Here is a 19,330-nt window from a genome sequence, read left to right on the forward strand (position 1 = left end):
GGAGTAAAATCTGAGCATGGGGAGCTCATGGTCTAACTCTAAATTGCTGGTTTCCTTCAGTGTGAAGAATGACTCAGGACTATGATTCAGGCTTAATATATTGCAGATCTGCTTCGCTCTGGCTAGACTTTATGTTCTTGCACTCTTGGGGCCCTCAAATTTTCTCTTCTGTCAGAGAGAATTTATTTTTCCATGAGCTCAATCTCTTTCAATGACATTTACTTTGCAAGGCTGGAATCCCCTCCAAGGAGTGCAGAGGGAATTTTAAAGCTCTTTTTTGGTCCTCAATTAATGAGACTTCATGAATTTTGGCAGTGATTCTCAGTTTTTAACCTGTTAAGTTTTTAAAATAATGTTCTGGATCAACCACTAATTTTCCCATCAAACATGAGACTAGACAATGAGCTATTCCAGTAAGACTACCCTGAATTTTATTCCAGAAGTGACCATGACATTCTCAAAGACTGGTATCAAGAAAAGAGTCATAAAATAGATTTGTTTATTACTCAGTTTTACTTTTCCAAACAAATATTTTTTTAATTATTATTTTTGAGTCGAATTGCATCATTACATCTTCTATTTTGCCTTTCATATTCATATTAACTACAAATACTTCACATCTACCTGCAGCAATTTTAGTAAATTTAGAAAACCATTAGAGGATGACTTCATGTATTTGAGGGTATCAGAGCACCCCAGAATGAATTAGGACTGAAAACAGCAGAAGAGGATGAAATTAATGATTTTGTGAAGATATATTTCAGATTACCTGTGTACAATAGCAGAACACATGGACCAACTTGATTGTAAAGTAGATTCCACCAAAATCTGAGATGTTGTTGGCTTTGCTATTTTCATTGTAGATTATATTAAAAAAATATGAAGAAAGTTAAATGTATTAGTTATGTTAATTCCTTCATTAAAGATCAGAAGAAAACTCAATCAAAACTTTCCATCAAAGCACCTTTCTGAGGAATAAAGCATTGAATTGCGACATGAAGCAACAAGAGGCATTAGTACAAATACTGGGACGTATTTCCTCAAGCTCTGTGCACGTACATACAATCACTTCTGTTCTGTTTGAAGTTCACCTTGTGTAGACAATTGGTAAGATGTAAAATACAGTAAATCTCTATGGATCAAAGTTATTTTTGTGCAAAGGTCTACAAGACAATCTGCAGACCATTTAAATCCCTCAGGCCTGTTTGGACAGCATAACAGCCTTGAATGACTGTATTGGCAGAATAGTCCTCTGCATCATACTAAATTTCACTCTATTATTCAGGTCAAGTTCTTCTGATTACGGTAAAGAGGTTGATAAGTAAGTCTTCATGTTCAGTATATTAGCAATGAGATGCATTTTGTCTTTTGGAGAAAACACAGAATGAATTCTCAAAGTAATTTGAGTAATAAAAGTAATTACTGTGAAAGTAACTGTGATTAATAGCAGCAAATTTCAGACCAACTCATATTCTGTGCTATGATGTCATGAAGAGAGACCATGGGCACAACTATCTATCTGATTTATCAGCCACTGCGTGGCACAACCACTGGTGAAGTCTGTCCTGGCTCCTGAAGTATTGGTAACTTCAACATGTTTTGATACAACATTTAAATCTGACTATTGACCTCTCTGGATTTAGTCCATTTGTGCCCTTTTTAATTTATTTTAAAGTTCTGTACCAAAATGTTTTTCCTTTTATCACCTGAACATGCACCAATAAATACCAGGAATTTCACATTTTGACGAGGTTTACCACAATACAAAGTCAAAGGGGAAAGAATCGGAGCTCTGTATACACTGAAGCCTCATTATTTAAAACATCCCTAAGCCTATGACACCAAAAATAAACATTTCCATGGATTTCCACGGCTCATGTCCTCTCTGCACAGGCTGGTATGTGTGACTGTGGCTTTGTGTTAACTCTCCAGGCAAACACAGAGCCTCTCAGGACCTTGTGTTCAGGATGTGACTCTCACATTGCAAAATACAAATGGATGAGGCATCCTGATTAAACTCAGCTTGATGGAAGACACTAAGTAGTTCTCAAGATAAAAAGAAGATCTTGCTTCAGAACAGATTGATTTCCCTGGTGCCAGTCAAATGCTCATTTTCGATCATCAGAGACAAACCAGAAAATCTAAACTGCTTGAGGCCAACAAATTAACTAAAAATTCCGGTGAGGAAAAACATTTATCACAGAGTGTTTTCACAGATTCCTGTTGATCTCTCTCAGTGGTGCCCACACACTTGTTTTCAATAATCTGAGTGAGTATACAAGCTCAAAAGAGCTCTAGGTTTTCCATCTGTGGCTGAGAGATTTGAATTTAGAAAACTTCTCAAGCAAGAGCTTAAAATAGTCACCAACACCTGGGCTTATTTCTTCCTTCAAGTGCTCTGAGAGTCTTTGCAAAGCTCGGCATGACACGCACCTGGATTTTAAGCAGGTACAGATGCCACGTCAGTACAGCTGTGGGCATATTCAGGTATAATTCCTGCTGAAGTGAGTGATGCTGAAATCCAAAGAGCAAGTATTTCCCAGAAGCTGGGTGAGTGACCCAGAATTTGAATGCATATAGTCATTTTTTTAAACTCACTGGTCAAAGCAGAGGAAAAACAAAACAAAACAAAACAAAACAAAACAAAACAAAACAAAACAAAACAAAACAAAACAATGATCTGTTAAGGGTATAACTGCAATCAATTTTTTTTCTCTCTCTGGCACAGCAACAGGTGTGTTTCCCAAAGTGTCACCATGTTTCTGAGGCACTGAAGAGAAGATACTCTGAAAATTATAGGGCTTTAATGTCTCTTAGATTTGTTGTGTTTGGAAGTATGACCCATGAGACACTAAATAAGAGTATGAGTAGCTTTATTCAAATTTGTGTGAACAAAAGTTCAGTGTCAGTGATAGGCACCTCAGTCACAAAACACATTTTTTAAAGAACAGTTCCATTTAGGAATTCGCTGTTATATTTTAAGTTTAAAAATAATATACAGTTTGATGAGGTTTAAAACTGGTATGATGTGCAAACAGAGCAGGAATAAGGTCCTACTCTGCTTTCAGATCGTCTGGTCCTGCAAAGCACTGGTGACAGGAGAACATGGGTTTTGGTCTGGAAATGGGTTGCCAGAGCCAGTGTACAAATGAGGCCAAAAGAGGTGGTTTTGGGTAAAAAGAAGAAGGGCTGCAGCACCATGGAGAGCGATCGAGCTGGGACGGGGCCTTTGCCTCTGATTTCCAAATTAAAACACCAAACCTCACCCTCTCCAAATTCCCAGTGAATTACTTGGGTCCTGAATCACCTCCAAAGTTAGTTGAGGAAAATAGAGGAACTGACTTATGAACATTTAATCCACTAACTGGCAAACAAATCGATAAGATTATTTTTTTTTAAATCAAATTATTAGGACAGCCTTGAGTTTGGTGACATCAAGAAATACTCATTACGAAAGTGGTCTCACTGTATTTGTGCTGGGAAACAACCCCGTGGGGTTTCATTCTGTCTTGGCTTGAAAGGATGGGAATAAATTCAGATGCTCGTGATGACAGAGTTTGAAATGACTCATATGCTTTATGTTAGATTTCTTCACAGGGTCAGTTATAGTCTCTAATATCTAAATTAAGCTAATATCATAATTTTTAATGTTTATTTTCCAACAGACTGGTTGAAGTATTACTAAATTACACTGGAGATGGAAGTGTCAATAAATGATAAAAACAAGGCGTATGGAAGGATGGACCTTCAGTAGGCACAGCAGCAGGGTTTTATTGTTTGCCTTTGGCAAAGAACAGCTTGTTATTTTGCTATTCAAATTTGGGCTTGTGCTTAGCTTCTTTTCAGTTAAAAACCATTTTTCTTCTGAAGTTTATTTGTCCCTAAAGCATATATCTACAAAATACTTAGATCACCTTGTTTCTAAAATCTGAAATAATACTGTTAGAAGAGCTGAAAGGTTATTCATTTTCTCCTTCAAACTACAACACTTAAATAGATAGAGGTAGTGACATTTAATTATGGTGTTGAATAAGATGTTAAAGCTCTGACCTTCCACGAACATTTGCTTTCACATTCCATAATGTAATAATATTTTTAGCTTAGAGCATAAACACACCAAACACATTCTGGTAGGTGGAGACTGATGTGAAAAGAAATGCAACAAAGCCAATCCTGATGCCATTTCTGACAACTCCATCATTCACCTGGCTGTAACTAGATGAGAACTTAAGGAAGAATGACAGGCCCTGGATCCAAGTACTTAAGAGAGTGCAGAGGAGAGGTGTGGTGGACAAGAGACAGACTATAGCTTCACCTAACTCCATGTTGGTCAGAAGGAAGAGGAAGAGGTTGGAGTAACTGTTCTCATAGCCTCTGCGGCCCAGAGCAGTGTGGGATCATCTAAACAAGACCATGACCCCGTCTCCACAGTCTTGTGGCCTTAAATGGCAAAACCACCAACTGGTTTAAACCCAGTGGTTTCAGTTACCACACACTGACCTGTTGTCCCTGATTCCCAGAGTTGTCATGTCAAGAGCATCTTCAACTTTCAGCAGCTGCTGCCAGGGAAAGGTTTGCTTGGTAACACCAATTCATAGATTCCTGTGCCATATCCAGGGGAAAACTTCTCCTTGGATAATACTTAAAAAGGGCTATTAACATCTGCAAGTGAAATGGTCTTGCAGAATTATTTAATAGCTGCAAGTGACTTCTGTACTCTTGTTTTATCTTCAGCAGGAGCAAAAGTCATTTGGGGGGGATATCTTAAATTTGCAGAACCACTTGCAGTGTATCTGTTAAATGTTTCTGCCTTGCAAAGAAAACAATAGCCTGGCTCTTATCAATATCACTCAGGCACTCATTTATTGAAGCAAGAAAAGATATATGTATATATCCAAGGGCAAAAGAACCCAAAGCACTTGGATTTTGAATTACAGGACTATCAGAATACACCAGTCTTTTGCTAACTACCCCCCTGAGCTCCTGTGTGATTTTTCTCAGAACAGTAAGATTGCATCTCAAATGTACTTGGGAAAGACAGGTCTGCTGGAAGAAATAAAAACAGAGGCAAAAATGTCACCTGCTCCTTTAGGGAGACTGAGTCCCAAAAGAACAATAAAGAATACTGTTAATATTTTGAAAACACTGATAAGACTGTGACCACTTCTCCTATTCTTGTAAGCAGTGAATATCTGGCAGGCATTCATTCAGCTATTTTTGAAGTCTGTTTTAGAAGAGAAAAAGTGGAAAATAAATAAAGATAGAATTATTCAATCATATCTACACCTCTATACTAAAAATAATGCCTTGAAGGTTTCTTTTACCCTAGAAGGAGTTCTTTGACCTACATCTTGTAGCTATTGGTAAGAACAAGATACAGAAATATACAAATAGAACAAGTGTTACATCATTTATCCTAAGCAAGTGCAAAAGTACAGTTCAGCCTGTGGAATCTTGCTGAGTTTTCTATGCACATCTGGCAGACCCAAGAATTTCCCCTTGTGTGCATGAATTCTGACTGAGTGTGATAACTTTCTGTATAGCTTAGGAAAAATAATAATCTGTGTTCATGTGTGAATTTGATGGAGTACGTCTCATCCTTCCTTCGGTTGTGGCAGTAGAATGAGACATATGGTTCTTGAGTCGGCTGCCATGTGCTCACGCAACATCACTCAGTCACAACGCTTCTTGACATCATTAGGTCTTACTGAGAAACATCCTGAACAGTCTGATGCAAGTGTAGTAAAAGAAACAGATGGGATAGGTACAGTCCTTTCATCGCTTCTTTTTTAGTATAAAACCTCTGGAAACTTTCATATGATTCACTGGACAACATATTGTCTTTATCCAAGGAGTTCAGATGACCTGAAACACGTAGAATGGAGAAAATAAAATGAAAAATTATGAGTTGTTTTATACAGCACTGCTGAAAGACTTTCTGTACTTAGTTGGCCATCATTCACTTATTCCAAGAAATGGTCTCAAATAAAAAAAAAAAAAAAAAGAATTTGTGAGAGAGATCTCTGCATTATCTAAAGTAATTTGATTTGTGTTATTCAGGTGGAGTCATACAATAACATTTCTTTAAGACATTCTCCAGATTGGTTCAAGACTTCTTAGTTATGTTGGGAAAAGTGCACACTGGGCACAAAGGTACGCCTTCATCATCTTTGTTCTCGCCCTCGAGAGGGTGAAGTTCAATTCTGCAACTGCAGAGGGTAGATGTGGAGAAGTGAGGGTGCAGAGCGGTGGAACTGTGGGTGGCTGGAGAGCCCTCAGGGGACATGGGGACTTTGACAGTCTCTGCTGGTAGCACCTCAGTGTCTCTTGATGTGGAAGAGAGCCCAGAGGGATTTAGGAGATGTTGTGAGGTTTTATGGGTGGGATTGATTGCTTTCTTCTCTTTCATCTGAAAGAACACTTTTGACCAGCCACCTCATATACGATTTGGAGACTGCTCTGATGCCTTTCCTCAGTCATTTATTTTTATACTAATTCTACATACTCTTTGCTGATCCTGTTTGTGAACCTCCCATCTGTCTCTCTCTTGGCTTCTCATCGATCAGTTCACATCTTTCTTGAAATGCAGTACTGAAACCATACTATTTCAGATAAGGCTTTCCTTCCTATATTTTACAGCCTGTATTTCCTCTTCATAATTTTAGATGTGGACATTATATAATACTCGTACAATAAGATGGGGTTTGCTTTTTTCATTACAACTTAGCACTGCTGACTGGTATGTTGGGATTTCTTTTCTGCAGGAAATCTCCTCAGCTCAACACTTTTAAAGTCTCAGTATTTCGCAGGAGAATAGAACTCCGTCTATCCCTTCACCAGCGAGGACTAAACTAAGTTGATTTCCAGTTGAAGAGAGTAAACACAAATTGCTCAGCTGACATGCAGCAATCTGATTTACACCTCTCTGATTCAAGATTACAGCCTAAGAAGGCCTTTTTCTGAAAAGAACTGAAGTTTTACTCCAGAGCAAACGGGCTGCAGCTGAGGAACTGGGTCTGAACATTTCTGAAGTCCTACTGAACTCAAAGGTAAAATCCACTGATTTTTTTTTCTATTTCTTATCCATTATGAGTTGCACAGTGCTTATCAAATATGCAGTACTACACCGTGGACATTTATTGCAAGGGTTGACTACAAAAGGTCAAGTGCCTGACAGTCAGAGAGGCTTTTTGCTGGGAGTGGACATCCTGTCATTCTCCAAATCAAACACCAGCAAACACCACCACAGAGATATATTCAGGCAGAGGCTTCCTGACAAGTGCATAGCTTCCATCATCATTGTTAATACTTTCCTCTTTCCCCAGGTTTCATGGTGCCCTTGAGACAAGGAAGCTTCTACATGAACACAATGCGCATTTGCCATGGATCAGTTCATCTGTCCAGAATCACTCATATTAGAACAAGAATGATGTTCGGAATGATGGGTATTGAAGTCCTACAGCCCCCAAGTGGGGCTTGGTCAGGGCTGCCTCCTGCCAGAACAATTAACAACAACATGGCAGCTGCGAGACTAAAATCAGAGCACACGAGCAAGTTGAGCTTCTTCTGGGAGGATCATTGCTCTCGTTTTGCCTAGAAGAAGGTTTCCTCTTGCTGCCTGGTACCTGTTATACTCCTGAGGGCTGGCAAAGAGGGTAGCAGAGGTTGTTGCACACAAACAGAAAAGATTAGGATATTTTGGGTTTGGACCTTATTTTTCCAACCTGCTTAATTTATGGAAGAGAAACTGCCTGGTAAGGTAGCAGTCCCAAACTGGGAGTTGTTCTGTTTGCCACCATCTAAGACCTGGTCCACTGGGCTTACATCATACTCATTTTGCTCCTTTTCCTATTCAGAGCTGGTGTATCTCATTCACAGCGTGCCTAAATTGCCTCCCAGAGCAGCACCGACAATGACAGGTGCAACCTTTAGTCCCCTGGAAAGTATCCTTTTTTTTATACCATCCCTCATTCAGCCAAAAGGAGGCAAAGTCATGCAGGGAGAAGCAACACCTTTTATCAGCCCAACAGACGTGGTTGGCAGGGGAAGCAGAAAAACGTTCAGGTGTGGAGATCTCCTGCAGAGTCCACCTGCCCAAGGCTCTGTCCACAGTTCCTGACAAATCAGTTCCCCTCAGTGCAGCTGAGGCTGTCCATATCATCTACAATTTATACAGAATGGAAAACTTCATCTGCCTGGTTTGGTTTGCACACAGGAACTGTCTTTGTTGTGGGTCCGAAGCCTCTGTCCCTTTAAAAATGTATTTTATTATGACAGTTGCAGTGGCTGAAACTGGAGGAACATGTGGCGTGTTTCATCTTCCTTTTCACCATTATCAGCAAGGCAGATAAAAGCTGCAGTGAGTGGTGTCTCATCATGGATATTTTTCCCTTACCCTTTTGAAGCTTTGTGCATGCAGACACAAAGTAATTATACTGTAATTGATTATATGATAGCACTACCTGGTGTGACATTTTATTAGCGGAGCACGAGGAGCACATGGACATTGTACAAACATCCACCTTTCCACACTTTCACATGGCTTTTGGGCTGTAACATTCAGATACTGTCACTCTTCTCTCAGCACAAGGCTGTCACCTGAGTAACTGTATTAGATACAAAGATCATAGAGGGGTGCAGATGAGCATATATGTGTGAACTCTGAAGTGCATTGGTAGAAATGTGAAAGAATCTAATATGATGTGTACAAATACATGTATTGTGATTTATATTGCACTGAAATTGTAGCTTTTGGTCCTTTCTATGGGCTTAAAATTTACTGTTGAATACCATGAAATACTCTCCAACCTGTGCTCTGTAAATTTTCTGAACCTTCCCAGACCCTGAAACTGGGGGAGTAAATGTGATGTTTCCTTCCAGTCTCACAGGACTTGTGTTCCTACCAAGATGAGAAGAGCTAATATGGACAAAGGTGCGATCCAGATGATGACTTCATTTGTCTTCTGCCTCTTTAAAAGCAGATGAGCAATAGTGCAGGGCAGCCTTTTAACTTTTGGCAGAGAAATACTGACATTAAAACTCTCTGCATTCAAGCACATTTTCCTACAGTTAACAAAGATTGTATAAATCTGGGGGGAAATCTTTGTAGCCAAAATCCTTGCAAGATCAGAAGTCACATCCCAAAAAGCAATTAAATACTTGGTGTTGGGTTTACATTTCCTGTGAGAATATACAGAAAAACTGAGTTGAATTAGCTGAAGACAAGAGTCACAGAGTTGGAGAATTACTGTCAAGAGTTTGCCCCCTCTCCCCCAGATGTTGTGCTTTTGAATAAGAACAATCATCCTGAGTTTAATGGGCTTTAACTAAAATCTCCCAAATACCTACCTCAATGCTAAGTATTCCTTGCAGACATACCCAGACTGAGGCCCTCAAGCCAAAGCTGTAAATCACCTAATAAGGTATGTTGTCGTGCATTAGTCTCAGTATAATCTAATTTCACATCTAAGGTATTGAGTCCTGGCTGCTAGCCACGAAATTGAGGCAGCATCCTTCATTAGGGCTTGATAAATTTTACAGATGTGTATGGCAGTGTTTGAGAAAGCAGAGTTAAGGGCTCTTCATGTTTGTAAGAGTGTGCTTGTGTTTGCCTTAGTTTTGGAAATAAGAGTGGCCTTTAACACTCAGAACACAAACATGACTTGGAGTTTCAAGAAGTTCATTTAGGACGAAAGCTTAACAGAGATAATTAAAGCACAGCTCAACTAATCTTGATTAAAAGGAACCTAATGGTCTACAAATTTATTGAAGTTCATGTATGCTTCAGCATTTACTTATACTGAGAAGCATTTACTCATACTTGTCAAGCCCTTCAAGTTTACGTTATTAATCATTGAGGTCAGCCTCCAAGAGAAAGATGTATGACTGAAATGTAGCACATTTGCAGGTAAATGCTTCTCATAGTGAATGAATGATGCAAGAAATTACCCAAATGAGAAAAAACTGAAATGAAATAGTGTAATAGGATATAGCTAGGGGTACTGAGATGGAAGTATTGGAAAATATTGATCACTTGGGATTTTTTGGATTTGGATTGGACAAAATGCTTCTAAAAAAAGCCAAAGAGATATTCTTATGCTACAGACCACACTGGATAAACTAAATATTAACATAATAACTGGAATATCTACAGGTACATTTTCTGCAGTGTGGGGTTAACTTGTGATTCTTGAAGATTTCATTCATCTCAGTACACTGCATTGGTTTGAAGAGCAAACCCAGATGTTTTCTGGATGCTGGAGAAGGTCAGATTTGGGCTGGGAACAAGGCACACGTTCCAGTGACGGTGGTCCCTCTCTGCTGAAACCAGCTACCAAAGGGTAGGTTGGATTGTCCAGCACCAGAAACCTTTAAACTGAGCCTGGATGACTGAGGAAACTCCAGTCCAGATGACCATCTTGTACCTTGAAACACCTAACGCTCCCTAGATCTGAACCGTTTGGTTCAAACTTTCCTTCTGCTTCGCTATTGACCCAGTGCTGAGCTGGGGGAGCAGCGAAGGCCAGCGAACTGGACAGGTACTCGGAAGATCGAACAGATTTCTTTTGGTGGCTCAGACTTGGCTCCTTGCCCCTCTCTAAATCCAATCCAGCTCGTCAATACACTTATATATATGTATGTATGCATATATAAAAGCTAGAAAGGAAAACGAGGCAGATAATAATTGTGGTTGTCAAAGATCTGTTGTTGCTGGAAGTGGAGAGGGAAAAAAAGCAAGCCTGTTTGTATCTGCTCCAGTAAGCTGGAGATACAGGATACATTTCTGTGTGTTTATCTGCAACCTGACATTAAGCAAATTGAGTTAACGTTAGAATAGGTTGTGCTGCCAGCTCAGTGGATGCAATGGAGAAACTCTCCTAAAGCAGACTACAATTAAAATGGTGAAGGAGGAAGATAAATTTCAGATGGAAAGTCAATAAGTGTCAAGTAAGAACTCCACTCACTGCCGCAACATAGTATGAAGGACTCCAGGTGGAACATGGATATCATTTGATCTTGGGTTTAGTCTTATTTTAGCTGCGGAGAGGAAAAATTCCCAAATGGAAAGCTTGACTCCTAAAAGCAAAGGAGAGATGGAGTAGGTAGAACAAGGAGTAGCTATGGGAGTCTGTGGTTGTTCTTGACCTGGAAAGAGCTCAGAATACTGAAAAATGTGTCGTGATTATATGTTCTTCAGAAGCCATGGAGATTTTCAACACCAAGTGGGAATATTGTCTAAACTGGTTAAGCTAAATTACTATAATAAATTCCCCACCAGTTGATGAAATACTTTGCTAAAGGTTGCAAACACTGAGGTATTTAAACAAAACACTATTTTACAAGAAATTGCTGCCTTTACTGAGTGTGAATCTCATTGGAAAATATGTCATCTTGTTTCTGACATTAGTTCTGTGGAGGGAAGAAAAAAATCTGTTAAAAACTGCACAAGGATAAGCAGCAGTAAAATTATCAACCCAGGATTCTTGAAGAAAATGCTATAATACGGAAACGACGACAGAGAAGAAGATGAACTTGCGTAAGTTATGAATCTCCGTGCTCTTATGCAGGATGTTACAGCCACAAATTAAACCTATCTGAGAAGAAGTTTTACTTGCCAAGAGCGTTTATTTTATTTTATTTTATTTTATTTTATTTTATTTTATTTTATTTTATTTTATTTTATTTTATTTTATTTTATTTTATTTTAAAGAGAAAAGCTATTTTGCTTCTCATGTGTAGCAACCAGGGGTAAGTTTAACTAGACAAAGAAGAGAAATGGTAAAATAAAGCTGATAAGCCTTAAAAAAACCTCGTAGGCAAGATACGTCCTTCTCTAGAAGCTCACATCTGTCACAAAGTCGATTTAATGCTTGTTTAAGGCTCTACCTTGAGCTGCCCATGATATGACTGGAGGAAATAACTGCACCCAATAACCCGGGTGAGCGAAAGCTCGTGTTGCCACCATCTGTAGAGCTTCCTGATGGAAAGCTGAGAGCAAACTTTCTCAGGAGGGGAGAGTGCAAGTGAAAGAGGTTTTAAGCACAAAACCTGTGTGTTTCTACATGTTGCATTCTTCTCTTTTTCGTCCTTTCACCCCAGCCTCAGGACTGGACGGCAAGGGGCTCATTTTCAAAGAACTCTTTAGTGGGGGACTACATAAATTAGCAGGAAATGCACATGGTTTAAACCTCAAGCATATTTCTGAGACACTACAGGGAGCAAATACAGATTAAAAATCCATTTAATTACCCGGGAAAGAGCCAGGAGGAGCTGTAGTCTTGCAGCTGCTTGTTCATTCATTGTCATAGAAATAACAAGTGTTATATCCCCATCCAGGCTGGGATGAACACTGAGGGATATCTCTGCCTGAACTTCCCTATTACTGCAGCCTGCATAATTTGGCTTGAGGTCATGGCTCCTCATGTTTTCATTAAGACTCTCTTTAGTACGAATGACCTTGATAATCATGATATTTGGCATGTATACAGAATTTCCAATGTACGGAAATCACAGGCTTGTAAGGCTTGTATGACACGCACATGTGGACTGTCTTAAAATGAAGGGATGCTGTGTTGTATGTGTCCAATGAATCTGACATGAGCAAATCCAACCCCAGTCGGGCTTTCTCCTACCATCAAACTTTTCTATGTGTCTGTCTTCTGTTTCCTGTGCCTCAGTTTGTTTTTATTTTATTTTCCCCAGGTGGTTTTCCAAATGCTGAAACCCACCTCCATCCACATGGGAGGACAGAAAATGTGTCTTCAGGCTGCCAAAGTCTAAGTCAGAAATATTTTGAAAAGCAAGATTAAACCCTGCTCTCTTGTACATTAATAGCAGCCGTAATCTCAGCTAACGCACTCCCATGTGTTTTTAGAAGTGGTAGTTTTTGATACTTTCAGGAGCGCATTGTTCCAAAGGTATTTCCTTCAAAGTTGAACAGCCTGAATAATGGTTTAAAATGCGGCATTAGAAACACAAATATATCTGTCTCTACCAAGTTTTATCTCCCATCCTCTCTGATGAGACCATTTCCGATTCCCTGAAGCGAAAAATAAAAAGGTGAAACCAGACCTGCAGGAATGAGGTGTTTTTTCCAGGATAAAAAAAACCTCACCAGGAATCAATATGACTTTCCAATTTAACACAACTGAAGCATTTCAAGTGTAAAGAAGCAAATAAAAAGTAAATAAATGTTTTTGAAACATTGGTCTCAAAAATCATTGTCTCATAAAGAGTGCAAACAATAAAACAAAACTTGCTGGTCACAGTAATAGAGGATATTTTGGCTTTTCCTATGTAGTGTGAGGAAAGGCATCAGTGTTTCTTTTCCAGTGTTGTTATCAACTCACAGTGGAGGCTTCGCAGAGCACAGTGTGCCAGCAAAATGGGCATAATACTCCCAGGGGATAGAAATTAAATAAGTATTGATAGAGCATTTCGAAAGAGTGAATTGAAATATTTTAAGTACAGACATTATAGCTGATAAAAAACCCCTGTGTAGTCTTTGTTCTTAATATGGCAAGACATGCAAAGTGCCATGAAGAATCCAAGAAGATGAATTCTCCCCATTAACCACACACTTACTAGTAATAGCGAGCCTGCTAATGAGACTGGCTCACTTCAGCGTCAAAGCAAATTTGACTGTTGAATTTAATAATAAGGCTATTATGTTCCACAAATTGGCACATGCGCATAGAGATTGGTTTTAATGTTTCTCTCTTTTTTTTTTGTTTTCATCTCCTTCTCATTAAAGTCAAAGCAATAAATTGAAGTGAATTTGTCCGCAGACTTAATTTCCTAACAAGACCAAAGCCTGCAAGTTATTTCCATTAGAAGACAGCTGACATGCTAGCAGAGACCAGGGGAAAGACTACATACAAAAAATACAACCTTGATTGTATTGTACTGCAGATACTACAGGCGTGGGAAGGACTCCATCCAGCGTGGCTGAGCAGGAGATACAAATGCAAGGGACACAGGCTGTCTTCTGTGGTCCAGGATCCGTAAGGACTAGTGAAAACTGAGGATCAATTCAGAGCCACCTCTTCACTGACATGCTGGACAAAGTGGGTAGTGATCGACATTGACAAATCTGGTTTGTTTTCCTTACTTTTCTCCATGAGAAAGTGAGGTCTCAGGTGCTGGAAGCTCATACAGCATCACTGCAGATTTGAACTCTTCGAAGTAGCCTGGATGCAACCTCAGCACAAAAGCTGTAGGATTCTTCGCCTCTTTTTGTAATACCTTTGACTTGTCTTCCTTCACAACTTATTCTCACTCTTTTGGAATAGCTTTTATTGTTGCTCCTATTTGCTAGTGGCAACAGATTAAGCACTAAAACCTCCCCTTGACTTGGGTTTTGTCCTAAGCAGCTTATAGATTTGTTCCCCTGAGAGGGATCCCCTCAAGAAGATGCGGCACCATGGAGCTGGTTGTGGCACAGATTTGTCCATCACAGGTAGTGCAGGAGGTGTGAAAACCTTCCTGGCCTGCCCTGAAACAAGAACAAAAAAAGGTAAATCTTTTTTGACTCAACAATTGCCAGCAAAAGTTTTGGATCACCAGAAATATTATCATTCAGCTTTGAGTGTTTCGCAGCTATCGTGAAGGAAATAAGTGTTTTCAGTTATATCAGATGCCAGGGAATGTTCTTCATTATAGCAATATATGACACTACGTGTCTTTTTGCTGGAGAACACATGTAAGTCAAGGATCATCTTTCTACCCTTCTCCTTAGAGAGAGCAGCAAGTTCTAGATTTGAATCCTAAAACATGCAGTATTTTACCAAATAGCTCATTTTACCAAGTTGCTGTCATTATCCCTTCCAATACTGCAATAAGTCCCCAATCTTGTAAATATTTGTCATTAGAGCTCTCGAGCTTTCTGTTCAATAAATCTTCCCTCCCTATTTAATAAAGACTGTTTATTAAATGATTTGCCTGTGTTTACATGCGCATAATGAGGAATCTGGCAGAAAACCAACCAAGTTTGAAGGCTTGAGATGCTGGTTCCTGCTCACATTAAGAATTACAAAATAATGAATCATTAAATAACCCACCTCACTCTGCTTCCCGGTCACAACACGACAACAAAAAGCCACCCACAGAGGTCACAAGAGACCTGTTGGCTTCACCAGCTCCAGTCCTCAGCCTACAGAGTGAACTTCTGAAAGTGTGATACCCATTTCAGGGAGGAGGACATTTATTCAGGACGTGTATTTTGCACAGCTAAACTCTGAAGAATTATGGTGAACTTTCCTTAGAAGAGATGTGGAAAGGTTTACATGCTTCCTACTGGTTAATAACGGTGGTGTCTCCATTGCACTGGTAGAAAACAATAAACTTTCAAGGAAAATCAGTTTGTTCCCACCAGATCTGGACTCCCTGTGTGTTTTCTGTGGTCCTATTACTTGTTTAGGGTGGTCACGTAATTCAGAGTAAAATAACCTTTTACAGAAGTGCTGCCTAAGGATCAGGTGCATTATGCAGAAAACTATGAGAATTCAGAGAAATAACTTCATCTGATCTACAGGTCTGCAAATCACCTGGTTTTCAAAATACAGCACATTCCTCCTAACAGATGTAAGCACAAAGTTAACAGAAGAAAGTCACATTCTGAAGAAAATACCTGCTTGGACATCATCTCATTGGAAAAAAAACAAAAACCAAAAAGTACCATAATTAAATGAAAATGCATCTAATTATGTTTTATTATAGTCTATCAGAAAAAATCTATGCAAACAATTCCAAACACAATACAGAGAAGTACACTGCTTTAAAACAGGAAAAAATCCGCAGATACAATTATCTTCCTGCAAAGATTCTGCAGTTAAGCATTGGTCACCTCAAATGTTCTTCCTATTTCATCGCTTTGATGAAACGCAGCGATTCTCTGGAAAGGATTTGCTTTGCAGCTGGAATCCTGCCATTTTCCTCTTCATTTCAATATGATGGCAAAATTATCTTCAAACATCACTCGAGTCTGAGAGACTCTTATTGGATGCGAGTTAAAAACTAGAGAAAAGCAGGATATGGGCAAAATGATTTAAATAAATTATTCATCTTTAAAAACTGTGGTCCCCAAAAGCTCATAGATTCAGAGCGCCAGGACTGCTCTGTACCGCTTGAGCTGCTGGAGGGTGACACACTAAGGACAGGAGAAGGAAGAGGGACAGGGATGGCAGAGAATGGTGGCACATGACACTGCCATGTCTCTCCAGCCAAACAGTGGAAGGTCTCGGAACCCTTTGTCATCAAAGGACTGAATGAAGAGCAGATTGAATACCTGCCGTTGAGGCACTTCCAAAGGGCTCACTGATCTTAATGGTTGGTTAAAAGAATAATTAAAAAAAGCCTTCCTGATAGAAAAGCAGCTTCTCATTGAAAAAATAAAATGTCTATAAAATAACAGAAAAATCAGCTGGTACAAACAGAATAGTGAATGCAAACCTTTGCCAGTTAATGACTGAGACAAGTGATTCTTGTTCAGCGCTGGGAAAACCATATTTTGAAGTCTGTAGAGAGGAGCAGATGGGTTTATTCGAGGGGAGTAAGCTCTGTGTAAAGACGTATTTCTATCAGGACTGGTCAAAAACCAAGGCTTTAATAACAATATGTTTGCCAAACTTAGGACTGAAGGAGCAACAAGGTTGCTCCGTGGCTATTGAGAAGAGCTGATCTGATAGTCATGGAAAGAAGAGTGGTGTTCTTTCCCAACCAAATTGCAAAGATCAGCATTCACTCAAGATAATAGTGAGCAAACCCAGGTCCTTGGCCAATGCTTTGCCCTCCAAGAGCCAGAACGGGCTGTTGGAGCATCACCACTGTGGGGACTCACCCAGAGCTGCTCAGTAATGACCAGCTGGGAAGATCTTCACGCATCTCTGCCACCGGCAATTCAACAATTTGACAACAGATGGGCCTGTAATTACAGCCCATTTGAGAGATTTTTTAATGCACTGATTTGAAAGGCATTGATTTTTCTTCCTCGTAAGGAGAACAACAGAGAGAAACGAAAACACCTCAACCTCACCGCGATTCCTGCTGCCTGGCTTTTCACAGCGTATTCAGTGGGCAAAGTGGAAACACTCGGCTTCAGCCAGCCAAACTGTGAATGTAATTGAATAGAACAACTATCACCCAGTTAGAAGCTGAGCTGAAGCATGTTTCTGTGAGCTTCAAAAATGTTTGAGCTGAATGCAAGCCAATCATTAAAAAAGAAAGAGAAAAACAAGAAAAAAGGAAAGTCCCTGCTGCATATGGAGTTCCCAGGAGAAGCCAAGGTTGGAAAACCAACCCTATGCCATGGCCTGGGCTCTTGAGGTTGAGGTATAGTCTGAAGCTTTGAACAGTGAACAGCATAAAATGGATCCATTTATTTCTATGGTAACATGAATAACTCAGGACTACACTATAGCCCAAATCTCAGCTGGATTTGAAAACTCCAAGTGATGAGCAACCACTCTCCTCCAGCCAGCTCAATCATCTAAGGTGGAGCTCTTACCGCATGCGTTTCCTTTTTCTCAAAATTGCTAATACTAAAAAAAAACCCACAACAAAACAAAACAAAACAAAAACAAAAAAACCACCCCATATTTAAAATCCTTAGAGGAAAACTGTAACCTTCAGACAGAGGCTGGAATTGAGTGCCAGGAGCCTCAGTTTCACTCGCCACAGCTCCCAGTATTGTAGCTTGCTGGGACAGACATCTTCCCAACGTGGCCATGCTGCACTTTAGGGTGGCTTGTGGGGATGAGGAATGGTCATGTCTCCCAGTCCCAACCGTCCACTTGGCCAGTAACATACTTGCCCCTTTGCCAGTGCCTCTGATTCCCACTTTTTAAAATAAAAATACACTTTACCACTTTGGAAGATTTTGAGACACCGACTTCCAACCTCGCAAAGCTATGCAGACATGCCTGCTTTTCAATACTGATATCACTGGTTTTGACCTTAGTCCTCTTGTGGTTATGAAAAGTCTGGGTCTAAGCCTTAGGACACGATCAATTTTTAGAGAAATGCCTCCAGAATCAAACTAATAGCAAACCACACACCTTCTGCTCCTTCTCAGTTTCTCTGAGTTTGAAAGGCGTCTCCATTGCACTACAGTCCTTCTAATCATACACAATCCAACCCCAAGGTCTCAGTTTCAACACCTCCATCTAGTTTAAGCCAGGCCTGGACCCAAGTCTGCCACTGAGGTGGTTTACACACTAATACTTCCTCCCTTGCCGGCCATCAGTCCCTGTTCCTTGCTGCCAGGTTCAACAGGAGAAGCTGCTGACAAAAGTTCCCTGGGAGTTCTTCCTTCTAAGAATATTGATCATCACTCATCCTTTCTGCTTCAGCTGAATTTTGACATGGCAGTTTCAAAAACACCAGAGAAGCTTCTCACGCAACCTGTCGTTACAGCTCCCTTGGAGCTCTCACCTCCCCCATGTTACACATACTCACCATTTTAAAACGTATCACTACCATTACATTTGTCAGAAGTTTCATCATCATTTAACATTATGGTAGGAAATGCACCATTCAGAGATCTCGTTATGACACTGAATTTTTGTTTGTGACAAGGAATGGCAAAATAAATAGACTTGTATCCAAGTTATGGCTGTTTGGGAGGTATTTTTACACAGACTAGACAAAATAAAACAACGAATTTTGAGGCTTTTAGCTTAATATTACATCTCGCCCCTCCTTAAAACCCCAATGAAAAAAATGTTAAAGATACATAGATCATACAGCTATGAAATATTGCATGCAGCAAAAAAGGACAGACTCAGTAGAATTAAAAAAAATAAATAAATAAGACAAGTGTCACTTCACAGTTGTGTGTTTGTCCTCCACATGTTTCATCTGCCTTACATGTTGGCCCCCACCACAGTGATCTGTGTTGTCACCTTCCCCACGCGCCCCTGCAGGTCTGTGTGCCCAACCCGCGCTGCTGGTACCTGCGCCCACGCTCAGGAGTTCTTTTTCCTCCCATGTTTATTCTATGGTTGGTGGAACCGATCTTTGGTCTCTGACCAGGGGCATTAGCCATTAAAAGCATGATAACAGGTAACGATCTCAGATAGCCTTAGCCTTGCCTGCGTTCAGCCCTGAAACCCAGCACCGCTGTCAATTTGAATGGGTAAAGAATTCGATGAGCCTTGAAAGCTTTTGAAAATCCTACCTCTATCATAGCACTGATCCTGGTAAAAACACTTTTTGGCAAGGTGTTTATTTAGAAGAAGAGTGGTGTTTTCTTCAGGGAAACTTAGGGACTGTGTTTTCTCAGCGACTTTTTTTTTTTTTTAATATCCCTAATGATAATAAAATGCTAATAAAA

General features: G+C 39.9%; 1 long non-coding RNA gene across 1 annotated transcript in view; it reads right to left on the bottom strand.

The window, feature by feature from the left end:
- LOC135575511 (uncharacterized) overlaps positions 1-19,330 on the bottom strand; it is a 20,801-nt gene continuing 1,471 nt past the window's right edge. Inside the window, exons 2-3 of the long non-coding RNA XR_010466381.1 lie at positions 13,891-14,494; positions 1-5,865 (exon numbers count right to left, since the gene is read on the bottom strand). This is a non-coding gene — a long non-coding RNA (uncharacterized LOC135575511). The remainder of the gene's footprint in view (positions 5,866-13,890; positions 14,495-19,330) is intronic.

The sequence above is a fragment of the Columba livia genome, chromosome 15 (assembly GCF_036013475.1).
Source record: "Columba livia isolate bColLiv1 breed racing homer chromosome 15, bColLiv1.pat.W.v2, whole genome shotgun sequence".
NCBI lineage: Eukaryota > Metazoa > Chordata > Aves > Columbiformes > Columbidae > Columba > Columba livia.